Below are 16,578 nucleotides of genomic sequence, written 5' to 3'. Positions count from 1 at the left end.
ATGAAATCAACAGATTGGTATATGACACTCCCACATCAGGAATGACTTCTGTCTCTTTCCTTTTTTTATTGATTTTTTTGGTACCAAATTCTTTATTTTAAGAAATGGTACAAATTAAAGAACTTAAGCGGATGTTCTGATGTGACTTACAGAAAAGATAAAGGCAGACGGACGTGCACGCAATGCCTCAGTGACCAGTAAAGTCACTGTGGCTTTGGGGAAGTCAGCTTAGTTCTCATTACTGTGCCCCAGGGTGCCCAGGGTGTGCTTGTCAAAAAGATATTCTGCAATGCCAGCTTCAGGGGCTCCCATCTTGCACAAGTTGATCACGTGGTCACCCAGTGCCTTGATGGTTTTCACCTGCTCATTCAGGTAATGCGTCTCAATGAAGCCACACAAGTGGGGGTCATTTTTGGTCAGTAGCCAGTTTGTGCAGTTCCAGTAGTGACTGATTCGCACTCTTTTCCAGGTGCGGTGCATACTCCATTGCATTCAGCCCATTCTCCCAGTCATCACGGTCTGGTTGATATCCTGCAGAAAGATTCGGCTGCCTCGTTGGTTCTGCAGCTTCATAAGTTTCTCAGCATGCTCCCTCTCCTCATGAGACTTGTGCAGAAGGTATTTGGCAAAGTTTCTCAGAGCCTCATCATCCTGGTGGAAGTAGCAAGACATAGACAGATAGATGTAGGAGGCATACAGTTCCGGGTTGATCTGGCAGTTGATGGTAGCCTCCAAGCCCTGGTGGAAGTTCTGGTGCACTTGCAAGGGAGACCCAGCAGTCATGGTGGCAGCTGGGGAAGGCTCAGTGGCAATGCTGGAGCAATGATGTTGCAGAGGGTTCTGGCTTGGAGCAGCCTGCTGGGGACGGAGGGGTCGAGCACTGTTAAAGCAGGAAAACGTGGTGACTCCCAGCGAGAATCTCTCATTTTACTGATTTTTATTGAGCACTACAATTTTCTCTGTTCCCCTCCCTGCCTCTCCCCTTCCCTTCAACACTTTCCCAAGGTCCCCATGCTCCCAATTGACTAAGGAGATCTTGTCTTTTTCTACTTCCAATGTAGATTACATCTATGCATGTCTCTCTTAGGGTCCTCATTGTTGTCTAGATTCTCTGGGATTGTGACTTGTGGGCTATTTTTTTGTGTTATATTTAAAAACTCCTTATGAGTGAGTACATGTGATAATTGTCTTTCTGGGTCTATGTTACCTCACTCAAAATGATGCTTTCTAGCTCCATCCATTTGCCTGCAAATTTCAAGGTATCGCTATTTTTTTCTGCTATGTAGTACTCAATTGTGTAAATGTATCACATTTTCCTTATTCATTCTTTGGTCACAGGCATTTAGATTGTTTCCAGGTTCTGGCTATGACAAACAAAGGTGCTATGAGCATAGTTGAGCACATGTCCTTGTGGTACGATTGAGCATCCTTTAGATATATACCCAAAAGTGGTATTACTGGGTCTTGAGGAAGGTTGTGTTCTAATTTTCTGAGAAATCGCCATATTGCCATATTGACATCTAAAGGGGTTGTACAAGCTTGCATTCCCACCAGCAATGCAGAAGTGTTCCCTTTTCCCCACAACCTCTCCAGCATAAGTTGTCATCAGTGTTTTTGATCTTGGCCATTCTTACAGTTTTTGGGGTTTTTGTTTTTTGTTTTTTTTTGTTTGTTTGTTTGTTTTGATTTTTCGAGACAGGGTTTCTCCGTAGCTTTTAGTTCCTGTCCTGGAAGTAGCTCTTGTAGATCAGGCTGGCCTCGAACTCACAGAGATCCGCCTGCCTCTGCCTCCCGAGTGCTGGGATTAAAGGCTTGTGCCACCACCGCCCGGCTCTTACAGGTTTAAGATGGAATCTCAAAGTTGTTTTGATTTGCATTTCTCTGATGACTAAGAACGTTGAACATTTTCTTAAGTGTCTTTCAGCCATTTTTAGATTCCTCTGTTGAGAGTTCTCTGTTTAGGTCTGTACTCCATATTTTTATTGGATTATTTATTCTTTTGATGACCAATTTCTTGAGTTCTTTGTATATTTTGGATATCAGACCTTTGTTTGATGTGGGGTTAGTGAAGATCTTTTCCCATTCTGTAGGCTGTTGAAACAATCCTGTACAATAAAAAAACTAGTTCAAACTCTACTATAGAGCTACGGTACTGAAAACAGCATGGTATTAGCATAAAAACAGAAAGGAGGATGAATGGAACCAAATCAAGAACCCGGATATTAATCCACATACCTTCGAACACCTGATTTTTGACAAAGAAGCAAAAAAAATATCAAATGGAAAAAAGAAAACATTTAACAAATGGTAGTGGCATAACTGGATATCAACACATAGAAGAATGAAAATAGGCCCATATCTATCACCATGCACAAAACTCAAGTCCAAGTGGATCAAAGACCTCAACATAAATCCAACCACACTGAACCTCATAGAAGAGAAACTGGGAAGTACACTTGAACGCATTGGCACAGGAGACCACTTCCTAAATAGAACCCCAGCAGCACAGACTCTGAAAGAAACAATTAATAAATGGGACCTCCTGAAACTGAAAAGCTTCTGTAAAGCAAAGGACATGGTCAAGAAGACAAAACGAAGGCTCTGTCTCTTTCTAAGTAAACCGTGAAGCACTGAAGGGATGGCTACCCTTCCCATATGTCAGTTGTGTTTCTTCTGCAGACTCCCCTTGCAGCAGATGAAGAAACTGATACTTAAAGGAAGCCCAGGAGAAGATGGAACTGTCAGCACACCTCTGCTGTCACCTATATTGAGGCAGTCTACAAAAACTATGAAGTCTGAAGAGAGGTTATCAGAAGCACTAAGAATCACATGATTCTCAAATTTTAGTAAACCCTACAAGAAGGAAAAACACTTGAAGCAAACCAGAATTAATGAATCCATACATGTATTTGTGTTTATGTATTAAATCTGGATATGATACACACAATAGGCTAAGCATTTATGTGTAAACTCCTTCCTCATATAGCTTAAAATATCGTGAAAGTACATGTCAGGAGATTTTTTTATCTATGTATTTAGTGACAGCATTCCTATACCATTACTATATGTCATTTGGCAGACACAGAAATGAAAATTTCCTATGAACTATCCAATCAAATTATTACACCTATTTTAAAAATCAATAAAATTATGCTACTTAGCAACACTGATCCAATATAAACGTGGAACTAAAATTATTCTATTTTTAATCACATTTAAAATTTCTTACTTCCCAACTTAGTTTTTTGAAATGAAGTGGGATAGGACATGATTTTTCACCTTAATGAATAACTAATAATAGGTTTATTATAACATTAAAGTGGAATTGCACAAAATAAGTACAGCATCGAATCAATATACTTTTTTAATGTGAGTGTAGTCTTGATCACTTCTACTTCTCTCTTTCTATATGTGCACCATTTTCATGTCTTCCATCCAGAAAGCAGATGTTTCTTATTATATTAAGAGAAAAATGAATAAAATTATTTTTCCTTTGAAAGTTTGCTTATAAAATAGAGAAACCTAAACACTGCATCACTAAATAACAGAGACCCTAGAAACAACTAAGACCCTAGAATTTTCCAGAAGGGAGAAAGAGATTACCAAAAATTAGAATAAGAATCAGAATGTCTTAGAAATATAAGCACTAGACATCTGAATGGAATGGAGTAACGCCCTCAGGACTCTGAAGAAAAGATAGTTGCCTTCCCTTACCCTTACACTACATTTGTGAAATAAATATTTCACAAACACATACACATGCAGAAAAACCAGGATGCAAAAGAAATTTTCAAGGCTGTCACTAAAATACACCTCACAGACTTCTGGAGTAAGCGCTCCATCAATCTAGGGTCATAAACAATGATGACAACAACAATCAGATATATGGTCCAGGGAGGAGGACCTGAATATTGGAGAGCAGAGGAAGTCCCAAATGAGTGATAAGTCATGCCCAGAGAATAATCTATGCTGCCTGGTGCTGAAGAATTAGGAGCTGCTAGAGGATGTTTCCTAGAAACAGAGGACACTGAGAGATTTTAATTCTTGGTGTTTAGGAAAAATCTAGTGGTAACAGATACATATGGCGCTGGACAAATGGCCCAAGGACACTTCCTGCTCTTCCAGAGGACCCACATCTAGTGGATGACAACTGGCTGTGACCCCAGCACCAGGGAACTTGATGCTCTTCTGGTTTCCGAGAGCACTTGAACACACATGACATGCACTCACACAGATATGCACACATATACACACATGTAATAAAATTAAAGATAAAATCTTAAAAATAAAAACCCAGACATTATACAAGAAGTGTCTTTAACATAGTAGGCGTGGCTCACCAGAGAGCAGTGTGCTATAGTCTGTTGAAAATGCTAGCTTGATTCAACAATGTATAAGTAATGAAGATGCTGCTGAAAATCTACACAGTAAACGGACTACTGTAGGTCAGCAATAGTATCTAATATCCTACCTGATGGGTCAAGAAGAAGGAGGAAGCATTATATTTCTATGATGAAGTAAGTTCCAGATAAATCAGCTCAGAGTTAATGCTTTCTCTAGAGGGTGACAGAGAGGGTCAGAGTAAGGAATTTTTTCCTAAAAATCTTTAGCACAAGTTGGCCTAGTTCCATGAAAATGTTACGTTGCTTAACATTTTATAAGTAATTTTAATTTATGATATTTTGATTGTAAGAATCCTCCAGGGACTGAAAAGGGTGAATAATATTCAAGTCACTGAAAACTACTCTAAGAATTTGTAAATTATAACTGCTTTCAAAAGGAATTCTTTGTAACATTCCTACTTGACCTTAGATATTTTGATGACAATGTTTATCAAACACGGGTTGTTTTGTATGATTATCTGTGTATTTTATGCCTCAGTATTAGTTTTGAATAAAGACTTTAGACATTCCTTCATGTGTAAGTGTCAGAAAGGCTGAGATAGATTCAAGAGCTAAGCTCATAGGACGAACTAAATTGAACATTCAGGTGACGTTAATAAGAGGATTAGCATATGGACAGGACTATGGGACATGGGAAGTGAATATTAGCATTCTCTGGGTCTATCTGCAGGAGACACACTCCACCTCCAAGCAAAAGGATTATAGAAGAAAGAGTAGAAGAAGCCACAAAAACAAGGTTAAAAAAACAACAACAACAACAAAAAAAAAAAACGCTAATGGGGTATGTTCTACCTTAACACTCAGAAAATCTTCTCCAAGCAGCAATATTTCAATAATCTAGGATTTTCTACTTTAGTAAGAATCCATTCATATTAATTGGTTTTAAGAGAACATTTACATAATATGATAAATGCCATTCATTATCTGTGTGTTGGATCTATAAACCAAAGCATGGAAGACTTAGTTATAATTTATTTTTAAATCAAGCTTTGACATTTACAATCTTTTCTGTAAATTGTAATTAACAGATTTTATAGGAGATGAAAGAGCCTGGGTAAATTTAGTAAATTCTTCATCTTTTCCAGCAGATACAATAAATCCTATCTAAATACACATTCTTTTATTTCTTTATTTATCAGCTCTAAAGTCATGAGATAAACAATAGAATTGATGTCAAGCTATTTTCTCTTTGTGATGGGGCTGGCTACAGGAATACTTGAAATTTATATTTTCAAAATTTTGTGTATTATCTGAGTAGTCAACCAATATACCCACATGGTAAAATTAGCTATTGTGAAGTAACAAGTGAGGATGCAACAGCCAGCAGGTACACCCTTTCCTCAGGACTGGAGACAAGTGAACATGTTTGTGACTGCCCACAGGCACACACTTTCCCCAGGACTGCAGACAAGGGAGGATGCTACTGCCCACAGCTACACCCTTTTCTCAGGACTGGAGGTAGCCATTGCTACCTTGAATTAGAGCAATGGTGGTTATACTCACAAGATCCTTAGAATGTCTAAAACAAGGCATATTCTCATCCCCATGGGAGGAGAAAGTAGACAGCTTCAACAGGCTTTAGAACCCTCTTACCAGGCCCTGCCCCCTCTCTGGAGTTACATAGGAGGTTAGCAATACATTAGGATGGAACCTTTCCAAAATGTAACCACCAGAAATTTGCCGAGGAGATAATCCCATGGCCTAGCTTTCCATGTGTGGCCCATGCTGTAGGTGAACTCTTCTGTGATACAGTTGTCCAAGAGACTACCCAGGGGTTGAGTTGTCTTTGAATTGGCAATCTTCCTATAAGTGAGTCCAAGAAACATTTGTTCATTAAGTAGAACTTGGAATCTTCTCTTTGGTCTGCTGGTACCCTTTCTTTGGGGCAACTGGACCTTTCTCTAAATCTCTCCAAGAAAAGTCCTGAGACATGGACACAGGCAACTTAATCTGTTCTTTATATACAACCAGTTAAGAGTTTTCCAAATTCTCCCAGTGTCTTTGTCATCTTAGTCAGAGCCTCAAGTAACAGGAGTAAAAGAGAGACAGAATCCTAGACTGGCCAAATCATTTAATGCCTTACATAAGTATGGCATGTTCATAGTATTTCAATACGCACACCTAATGAGAACTCAGTAAATTCTATTCAAATAATACATGTGAGGTTTCATGTTTACACATTTGCTGTGATTCATGTATTCCTTGCCTGTAATTCTTTGGAAGGTAATCAGACACATTGTAAGTGGGTGAGAACAAAGGAAGGATGAACATGGTGTATAATGGAGGTGGTCAGAGGGGAAGCAGCACAGCCCTGTGTGACGTCACTACAAACCTGGAAAGCACTGTTTACCTTCCCTTCAATTACAGAATCCTGGGAAGCTCCTGTGGAGAATCACTTTCTCCTTTTAGTGATGGATATACAACCATTATATAATAGAATCACAGCAGCTCATGAGTGAAGACCTTCTGAGGGTCTGATAATGTGGATGTTTCGAATGCAGCTCAGTCTGGCACCCAACTACAGCGAAAAGCTTGAGATTCAAGTTATAAAAAATATTGTTCTGGCCATGAAGAACAAAACCCAGCCTGAGAATGCTGCCTGCTAGCTGCCTCATTACCCAGGAGGGCTTTCTGCTTCAAGAGAATCGAGTCAAGAATGCTTTATGAATAGAGATTTATTTTTCTCATATACGCACTGTAGAGGTGAGCTCACCATTGATGATCCCTGGCTTTTTATTTATGTCTCTTTAATATGTTGGATTTTGCCCACAAGCTCTCAATTTGTGAAAGTAGGTGGCTTCCTGGTAGCTTGTTTGCATTCCAGGCAGAAGAAATGGGGTAGGAAATGACTACGGTTCCTCTGCTGAGAAACTCCCTAAGGAAAAGGCTAGTATTTCTCCCCAGCTTATTTGCTGAAACTGAGGCACAGCCTCCATCTTCATCTATGCACTTATATCAATCTGAGGAAATGGGTCCATGGCTGGTTCATAAAAGCCACCATTCATTAACTGGGTTTAAAGCCCAACTCTCAGCTCAGAGATGGAGCCCTGCCTACTCAGAGAGGGGCAGATCCTTAGTAGCAAAAGGCTCAAACTAGGAAGCGTTGTGTCCTCTGGACCTCACCCCTCTATGTAAGGCTGATAAACAAGTTCCTCACCTTACACAAATTCTCTGAATATTTTTGCCTGATTTCCCCTAGTCTAACCTGTTTCACAGTTAAGTGTGCATAAATAAATCTCTAATAATGATTTGTCTTAACATATTTATTAACACAAAATGACATTGAAGGAGGAAAATCTTGTGGCTGAGACTGACACCGTTTCTTGGTGAACTGACAGGTTCTGAGAGAAAGGCATAGGAAGAGGGCTCGGGTGAAACTGTGCAGGTGAATTCTCCCTGAATTAAAATGGAGCTATTATAAACTATCACTATTGATTTATAACCATAGAGACAGGAGGGGTAACAGTGACTCTCTGCAATCACTTGGAACTATCATTGCATTTGAAAGACATTCAATGTTTTAAGAGAGAGAGAGAGAGAGAGAGAGAGAGAGAGAGAGAGACAAATGTGGCTATTTGATGTAATTGCCTGGTATATCTACCACTAGATCAATTGTGGTTTGCTGACAGTGAATCTCTTTCACAATCTAATAGCCACCTGCTATAACTTTATATGTAAAGTCAAAGAGCTCCAGCATTTGAATTGTGAGCTTTCAGAAGCCTCATATGTGATATTTTTCATTACATTAACTTGTATGCAGGGAGACAGAGTTTTTATAATGTAGGGTAAGTGTGGTCTTGCTTTTTGATGGCGTTTCAGCGAAAGGAGCCGTTTATTACACCCTCAAGCTACCTCCCCATCAGAGATGGTATAGTAATGAGAATTTTAATACTTATTAACCTCATGAATTTTGCAAACTGATAAAATTGAAAGAAGAAACATCTACAGTGCACCATGAAGCCTTTATGCGATGGCTCTGTGCCCAGCACTCGGAGGACATTACTGTCGCTACCACTGGAAAGTTAAAGAACAATTTAAAAATATTACTTTCTTTCTTGACACAAATCCTTCTATAAAGTTCATTCTTCTCACTCAACTTGGATATAAATCTTACAGTAAAGCTTTATATTCTTTAAATACCAATACATCTTGATTTTCCCATGACTAATAAAGGTCTCATATTGGACAACATAGGATCACATATAGTCCTGATTATATGCTTAACTTTATACTAAAGGTAAGATAAAAGGAACATGGGTAAAGAGTCTTGGTATAAAGGGAAATGCCTAGAGTTGATTTCGTATCCTTGCTAATGATTTTAATTTTAATTTTGGAAACAGTGACATCTAGAGAAAAAGGCATTATTCTTTATGAGATTCTTTTAGAAGCCTCATACTTATGTAGATAATAATGAATTAGTAGATAATAACTATATTCATCAGTTGGTCTTTGTCTAAGATGTTTACCAGAAATTTCATTCAATCAGCTACTTTTTTGTTAATCAGAAGATAGCATACCTTCATTGTAAAATCGGTAACACTTTACTCAGGGCCCTCTCAACATGTGCTGACGTGCAATTGGGAGAAGGAGTGGGACTCAGATTCAAATATAGTAAAGGCAACAGGGATTTACAGGTAAGAGCAGGTTGGAGGAAGGGTAGAAGGAGAGGAAATTAGTGAGATGGGACATGGAGGGAAGAAGGATTCTTCCTAAACCAATATATAAGCAAGTGTTGTACTGAAGACATGCCTGGATGATCAATTACCGCCTGAGGAGAAGGTAGAACTAACTGGTCTGATTAAACATCTAAGGTCATCCGGTACCAAAGGTGCTGGAACTCTCCCCAAGGTGTCATCAGGTTTCTTGCTATAACTGGTTTGGGCATTAAAAAATTAAGGTTGACATCAAAGTCAAGTCTTAATACAACAGAGGCCTCTGAGGAACAAATCAAATTTGTCAAAAAGAGTGGAATTTGAAAAAAAAGAAAAGAAAAAAGAGGAAGCAAAAAGACTGGAGCTACGATCCTGATGCACATGAAGGTAGACAGATGAGTCCTGAGAACTTTCATTTTCCGCCAGTAAGGCAAGCCATCTTGTAATCTAATTCCCTTCCTTCACTCCTTCCTCTTGGTTCTCTCTAGACTGAGAAAACATTTACTTAAGAGAGATGAGCTCAAATAAGAGCCATGGTAGTAAACACAGAAGGATGGGATGCATACTGTGTGGAAATGAGAAATGCCCATCCCTACTTAGCCCCGATGACCAGGGTGCTTGCTAGTTGCCAGAGTGCTTACCCTCTATATTCTTTCCAAGTCTTCCTTTCTGGTTTACTCTTTGTTTGCAAATACAGGATGCAACTTTGTTTCTGGGGAAAAGAAAATGAATTAAGGATCCATACCCAAGGAAATGAAGCTAATGGGACCATAATATGCTGCATTCATGATCAAGTAGAAAAGTATTGCACTGGTGTTTGTTCCCACAAGGGCTCACCTGAGAGAGTGAGCACTATGGCTGTTCTCATTGCCCTAAAGCCCACACATGCCTGATCACTCGGAGCTTGGCTTCCTACCACATAATCTCTTCTGACTGTCAGTTAGCTTGTGATGGCCAGCTGTGCACCAAGCACATAGTGCTAATGGAGAACTCTGTGAGTTAAAAGCTTGCTCTTCTTACAAGAAGTTGGGAGAGCGGGGCTCTCAGTCTCCACTCCATACAGAAGGAATACCTGCCCCTTAAGTTTATTTTATGCAGAAGGAGAGGATTATGGCAACTGGGGAGCCATCCAGTATGACTGTGGGAGGCCTGTCCTCTTTGTCAAACCTCTGAGAAAATCTGCATTGCAGACCTTTTCTCTGTTATCTGCAAAGATACTGTGAGCTACAAAAGAGACGTCTCATTCTAGCTGCTTCATCAGCTCCAATGTTGAAATTCTGAAATTTCCCAGACACTCATATAGACTAATTTTGAAAAAGCAGACAGTCTGCTTCTGTCTCGCATGCCCCTGGCTACCTACACAAAGCTAGAGATACAAAGTTAAAGATGGATGGGCATCTCAAGGTTTCTATTGCTGTAAAGAGGCACCATGATCATGGCAACTCTTATAAGGAAAACATTTAATTAATAAGGAGGCTCGCTTACAGTTTTATCAATCCATTATCATCATGGTAGGGAGCATGGCAGCATACAGGCAGATGTGGTGCTGGAGTAGTGGCTGAGAGTCCGACATCTTGAGGGCAACAAGAAGTCGACTGAGACACTGTGTGGTATCCTGAGCATAGGAAACCTCAAAGCCTGCCCCCACAGTGACACACTTCCTCCAACAAGGCAACACCCACTCCAACAAAGCCACACCTCCTAATAGTGCCACTCCCCATGAGATTAAGGGGCCAATCACATTCAAACTACCACAGTGGGTGAGATAAGCACTTCCCTCGCTTCTTGTTGCAGGTATTTGAAAACATGAACGCTTACAGGATCCGTGAAGCTTTTCTGAGAGGCGTTCACAACACTTTGTGGAAGCTAGTTTATTCTAGAGTCAGCATGATGAGCTTTAGAAGGTCATCAAAACAAACCCTGGGTTTTAAAAATCAGTTTGGTTTAACTGTCCATAATATCTTGGTAATACTATAATTTGGAGTGGGGAGGGGAGCCGTAGTTTAGAACCCCACCTTTAAGAAAAACGTATCTGTGTGTTCATTTTACTTCAGCACTAAAACAGGTGGCCAGGGGGTAAAAAACGCAAAAACCTTGAGCAAGATAATGGGATTTCTCTTAATTTGATTTGCTATGGAGAATGGGCTTGTTTAATGCATCCATGTGGAGTTGCTGTTTATATTTTGGTTTCTAATTAGCATAGTCATTCTGAAGCCTCTAGCTGACTTCCCCTCCCATATAAATCTAATTTGGCCTTGAGGAGAGTTATTAGAGCTGAGAGCACAAAGGGACACGTCTGCCAAACAGCAGGCAGGCTTAGTGCTGTGGGCTGAGCTGAGGCCAGCAGCCAGCTCACACGAGATGCTGCAAGCAGCACCAGGGCAGCGCCCATACAATACACCCATGGCGGTCCCTCCACCCCACCCATGCAAGCCCACCTCACCTCAGCCTGGTTGCTTGGCCAACACGATTTCATAATAGAAACGGATGATGCTGAGGGGAGACGAAAGCTATAAAGCAAAGATGTAAAATTGATTTTGAAAGTTTTTAAACTAGGCCATAGAATGGATGGTCTGTAGTGAGGTAAATGTTTAGTCTCCCTCCTAAAACTCCTTGTAAAGAGTGACATTTCAATTTTCCCTGGCTTTGGGGAACTTGATTTTTTTTTTAACAGCTCTACAACTCAGCTTGTGAGAAGCACCTCTAGCAGTGATAATAAAGTATACGAAGTGGGGATATGGACAACATTGATAAAGAGGCCCTAATCTTTATTCTCTGTGAAAAATAGTCCAAAGGCAGATTCTATCCTAAAGGGGAAGAAAGAAGAATGTTAAACATGACGCAGTGCCCTGACCTATTTCTCACCAAGCAATCAGGGCTCAAGTCCATTTTGACTAAGATGCTGCTCACAAAGAAGAGCAAAGGACCTACAATTCTATAAAAGGCATCAAAGTCATCCTTTAAGCATACAGTTGCGTGATGACTTGAAAGGAGAGTGATAGAAAGGTTATTCTAGGAGATTCCAGGGTCTAACAACATTGATCCGGCAGGTCCTTGACAGGATCTCCGTTGTCGCTGAAGATCTGACTTATCTGGTTCCTGCATCCTTTAAAAAGTTGGGAGAGCAGCTACTAAGGGCTTAAAAAGCTTGTTCATAAAGGTCCATGGGAAATCCGATGAATGAAACTTATCGCGATACTTCTTCCTACTGCGAGGAGCAGAATGCTGATGATCGGAAGGTGCTTTGGCCCAAGCAGGGAGAATTACAACTCCCCGCAGAAGACAGTGGAAAGTCTCAAGGACTCAACTTCAGATGTCCTCCTGCCACTCTGTAGATTCTGTATTTGATCTAAAATCTGGGCCGACCAATGGCTTACCGAATCCTGGCATTGTTACACATTATAGAGATTTAATCTTCATGCGCTCCATAGCCAAGAACTACTAGAGATAGGATGAGAAAGAACTTTTCAAACCTCATACATATATACAATCTATCTTTCTCATATTCATTCACCACCTTCTCCTTCCAGTTTCCCCACCACATACTCCCCAAATATAGCTCCTGACTCCTTCCCAAATCATGTCCTTTTATTATTATTATTATCTAGTAAACTCAGTTAATACTGCCCAGATGCATATAGGGGTGTAAACAACCAAGGGGAAACCAGCCAATGGCTGCCCTGTCACTAAGAAAAGTGACTCTCCCTGCCCTCAGCAGCCATCAATCGCCACTAACTCCTCACTTAGGGGCTGGGTGTAAGCAGACCCTTCCTACTCCTTTCTGGAATTTTAAAATGTTCTTGACCTTGTGGAGGTCTTGTGCGGGTTTCCACAGCTGCCATAAATTTATGAGTGTGTCAGTCATTTCATATCCAGAGGCCAGCCTATCCCAGCATTCCTCCCATCGTCCAACTCTCGCATTCTTTTGCGCCCTCCCCCGCTTCTGTGTTGTTTTGTAAGTCATGGGAGGGAGGGGAATTGACATAAACGTTATCTCAATGGCTGAACACTCATAGTCTCTTTTCCCCTTATTTAGCAGTAACGAATCTCTGCATTAATGACTACCCTCCGCAATAGGAAGCTTTCTCAACCAAAGCTGAGAGCGGCACAAATCCGTGGATATAAACATTTTGACAACATGACAAATTAGTATCAAGAGGCTTTCTCCTAGGATCCATGGCTCTAGCCTTAGAGTTTGAGTATGTCTGCAGCATCAGGCATGAATTACTTTCCTGGGGAGCAAGCCTCAAATCCAATCAAGAGATCAGTTGTTCACCCCCATAAACAGTCTTCCCAGTAGTGTACCACTGAGCATGTCTTGCCTGGTAGGTCGTGAAAGCAGTGAGGAGGAATACCGGGAACAAAAAGTGGGATTATGGGGAGGGGGAAGAGAGGAGAAAGGGTACAGTTAGGATAACTGAATTATACATGCAGAAGCTACATGGAAACCTATCATCTTGTAATCCAAGAAAGAAAAATAGAATTAAAAGGTCATAGAAAGACACATGTGTGATGAACGAACGGGGAAGTGTGACTTCTAGGAGCAAAGGTTTATGTGTCAATAGGGGAGGCAAGAGAGGGGACAGGAAAGGTAGCAGGTGAGTTAACCAAACTAAGAAAATATGAAGAAGCCTTGTTAAGTCCCACTACTTCATGAGCTAATCAACGTAATTTTAAAAAAATCAAATCATTTGAGAAAAGGTATCCTGCATGAATACACAATGCTATTCTTAGAACATATGGGTTATTAAACCAAGATCTCAGCGCCATGCATGAGTTGATGCCTCATGAGTTATTAGTCAAGGATGCCCCAGAGCCATGCAGAACAATTCAGACCATTGCCATTGTTCTTGATTGCACATCAAAACTGGATGCTAAGTCCCTATTTGCTGAAAACACCACACTGTTGGGGCATAAAGAACTCCACCTTGAATGGACCAGGAAACTCTCCCCCTAATGGCCAACTTTCAGTCCTGGAAAGTGCTGTGTAAGTTGTGCACATCCTCCAAAGTCACCTTGTCTCAGCTTCTCCAAAAAGCGAAGTTGCTTCCTATGTTGTGCAGTCCTTTCTGCCTGTGAGGACTGTCCCTATCACCCCCTTTCTGCTCCTTTCCATTAACAGAACAATTAGTATCTGAGTGTAGAAGTTGCCTAATAAATCTTTTATAGGGGCCTTTACTAAGTAAAGGTCCTAAGTCTCTTGGCACTTAAAGTAATGAAGCAAATGAAAGCTTGTCAGATGGTGAAGTTTTATAGAGGAAACATGAAACAGGGTGAAACCAGCAAAGAATGAGGAAAGGGGAAACGCTGTCCCTTGTGCTGAGGTGACATGAAATGCTGATGGTGAGCAAAGCATGCACATCAGGGGAGCACTGCAGACAGGGCCAGCAAGGGTCGAGATTCTTGGTGGCTCTACTGCACAACAGAAGGCATGGCTGGAGTGGGGTGGAGAAAGAGGAAGGCAATAGGTAAGAGCAAAAAGTGGCTTGCAGCCCATTGCATGGGTTCTGGAGGGCCTTGAAGAATGGACCATCATTCAGGTGTTTTGAGAAGCAACATACTTTAAAGAATGACTCTTGATATGTTCAAAATGAACTACAAGAGCAAGGTAGAAGCAAGAAACCTATTAGCACATCACTAATATCGGTCCAGCACTGGTGGTCAAGTTGGAGCCGCCTTAAGCATCTCAGCTATGCAGGGCAGGAAGCAGTCAGGCTCAGGATGGGTCTGAATATGGAGTTTAAAGGACTCACTGATGGGCTGGATGAATGCTGGCAGCTCCCTCCATTTTTCAAAAGAATCGCATGCAAATGCCTTGGGACTTTCTAATTGGCTTTCTTCCCCAGCCAGCCCTTGATATTGAATCCCCCAGCTAAATGACACAGAGAGAGTAAGCCCGTTTTTGTACCATATTCCTCCTGTGCTAATCATACATGTGCTAGCTCTGGACACTTGGCTTCACAGTGCTGATATCCACCTGGCCAGACCCACCTACACTTAACTTAAATGCTCATTACTATTGTACTTGTCCTCAAGTGCCAGTGAGTATTTTTTAAACTCTGATAAGTTTTAAAAAAATTAGCGAATAACTACTTGAATTGCACCTACTAGAGTGCTTGATTTTTATGTAATATGGAATAATCATGCATTTCAACCACAGTCAACATGTGTATACACCAAGCTAATCCACATTTTAATAACACATTAAAATTAACCACATAGGCACTGCATGGTGTATGCCGATGCTATTAGAATTAAGGAGTCATCATGCTCTCCTATGAAATCATCCAAATTAATGATGCTTGTGACACTCTTATTCCCAGAGAGCAATTTACAGGTAACATATAGTCCTGAGGACTCCATTTGGCCAATAGCCGAGCACTTAGACTGAAAATAGAGGTAGCTCTTTGTTGTGATCATTTTCTAATAGTTCGATGGATATAGCACATACTCATTTCTGAAGTAGATAATTATTCAATTCAGGGGTTGAGGTGCTCTAGATGAATACAACCAAAAGAATAAATATATAGCAAAATAGGATTTACTAACTTCGCTTGCACAATACAGTCTGAGAAGTGAAAACATGGATGCTTTCACACTGGAAAGGCTGGATGCCACAGCAGTTCTGTTAGTGCTGAAGGGTGTCTGGATAGTTCTAGTGCCCAATCCTGGTTGTAAGGCTGAGGAAACCAGTTCTGATGCCAGAAAAGGATGGCAAAAGTGGTGGCAGCTGCTGCTGCAGCAGTAGCGTGGGTGAACTTGCAGGTGAGACTCATATGCAAATAGATAAAAAGCAAATGTTTTTCACTTGGACCTTCTTCTAACTAGGCTGCTGGCAAAAGGTGTCAGCCACCTTTAGAGGGGGTTTTCCTACTTCAGTTAGCCTGTTCAGGAAAATCTCACAGCTTTACCCAGACGTGTCTCATAGCTGACTTCCGATCCAGTCAAGTTGGCAATTGAGATTAGTCATCAAACTTCCATACAACACATACTGATCAGATGAGGATATCAGTATTCCTATGCCTTCAATCATTTCCAGTGTTAGAAGGTACCAAATGCTCCTCCTATATCTACTTTGAAATCTATGATTAACTGTAGCTACTACTGCTCTGTAGTGCTATAGGATATCAGAACTATTTTAGCTGTAGGATATAAGAACTAGTTTAGTTCTATTAACTGTATGTTGCTGCCCGGTCCTTCAGATCCTTTGATCCCATGTAACCATAACTGACCTCTATTCTACTTTCCACCCCATACAAGCAACAGTTTTAGTTTGTAGTAATGAACGTTGCCTCTAAAAATTTTCACCTTAAAGTATTGGCTGTATACTTCAAGTCTGTAAACGCTTGGCTATAAAACTCCCTAAGGGTTTTCCTGAAATATTTGTAAGCTGGAGGCTTAGGGATTAAACACACAAGAGATGCACAAGGTTACACAGCCTCGACAGAAATGGGGATCTTCTGGCTTCATTTTCCAAGCCGTAAATTAAAATGCATTTTGAACAGGTGTATTTGCATGTGTAT

General features: G+C 40.7%; 1 pseudogene; it reads right to left on the bottom strand.

The window, feature by feature from the left end:
- Positions 1-228: 228 nt before the first annotated feature.
- Positions 229-783, bottom strand: LOC142845042 (ferritin heavy chain pseudogene; annotated as a pseudogene).
- Between the last annotated feature and the right edge of the window lie 15,795 nt (positions 784-16,578).

The sequence above is a fragment of the Microtus pennsylvanicus genome, chromosome 2 (genome assembly GCF_037038515.1).
Source record: "Microtus pennsylvanicus isolate mMicPen1 chromosome 2, mMicPen1.hap1, whole genome shotgun sequence".
Classification (NCBI taxonomy): Eukaryota; Metazoa; Chordata; class Mammalia; order Rodentia; family Cricetidae; genus Microtus; species Microtus pennsylvanicus.
Note: the sequence above shows the minus strand (reverse complement) of the source record. Positions and strands in the feature narration are given on the sequence as shown.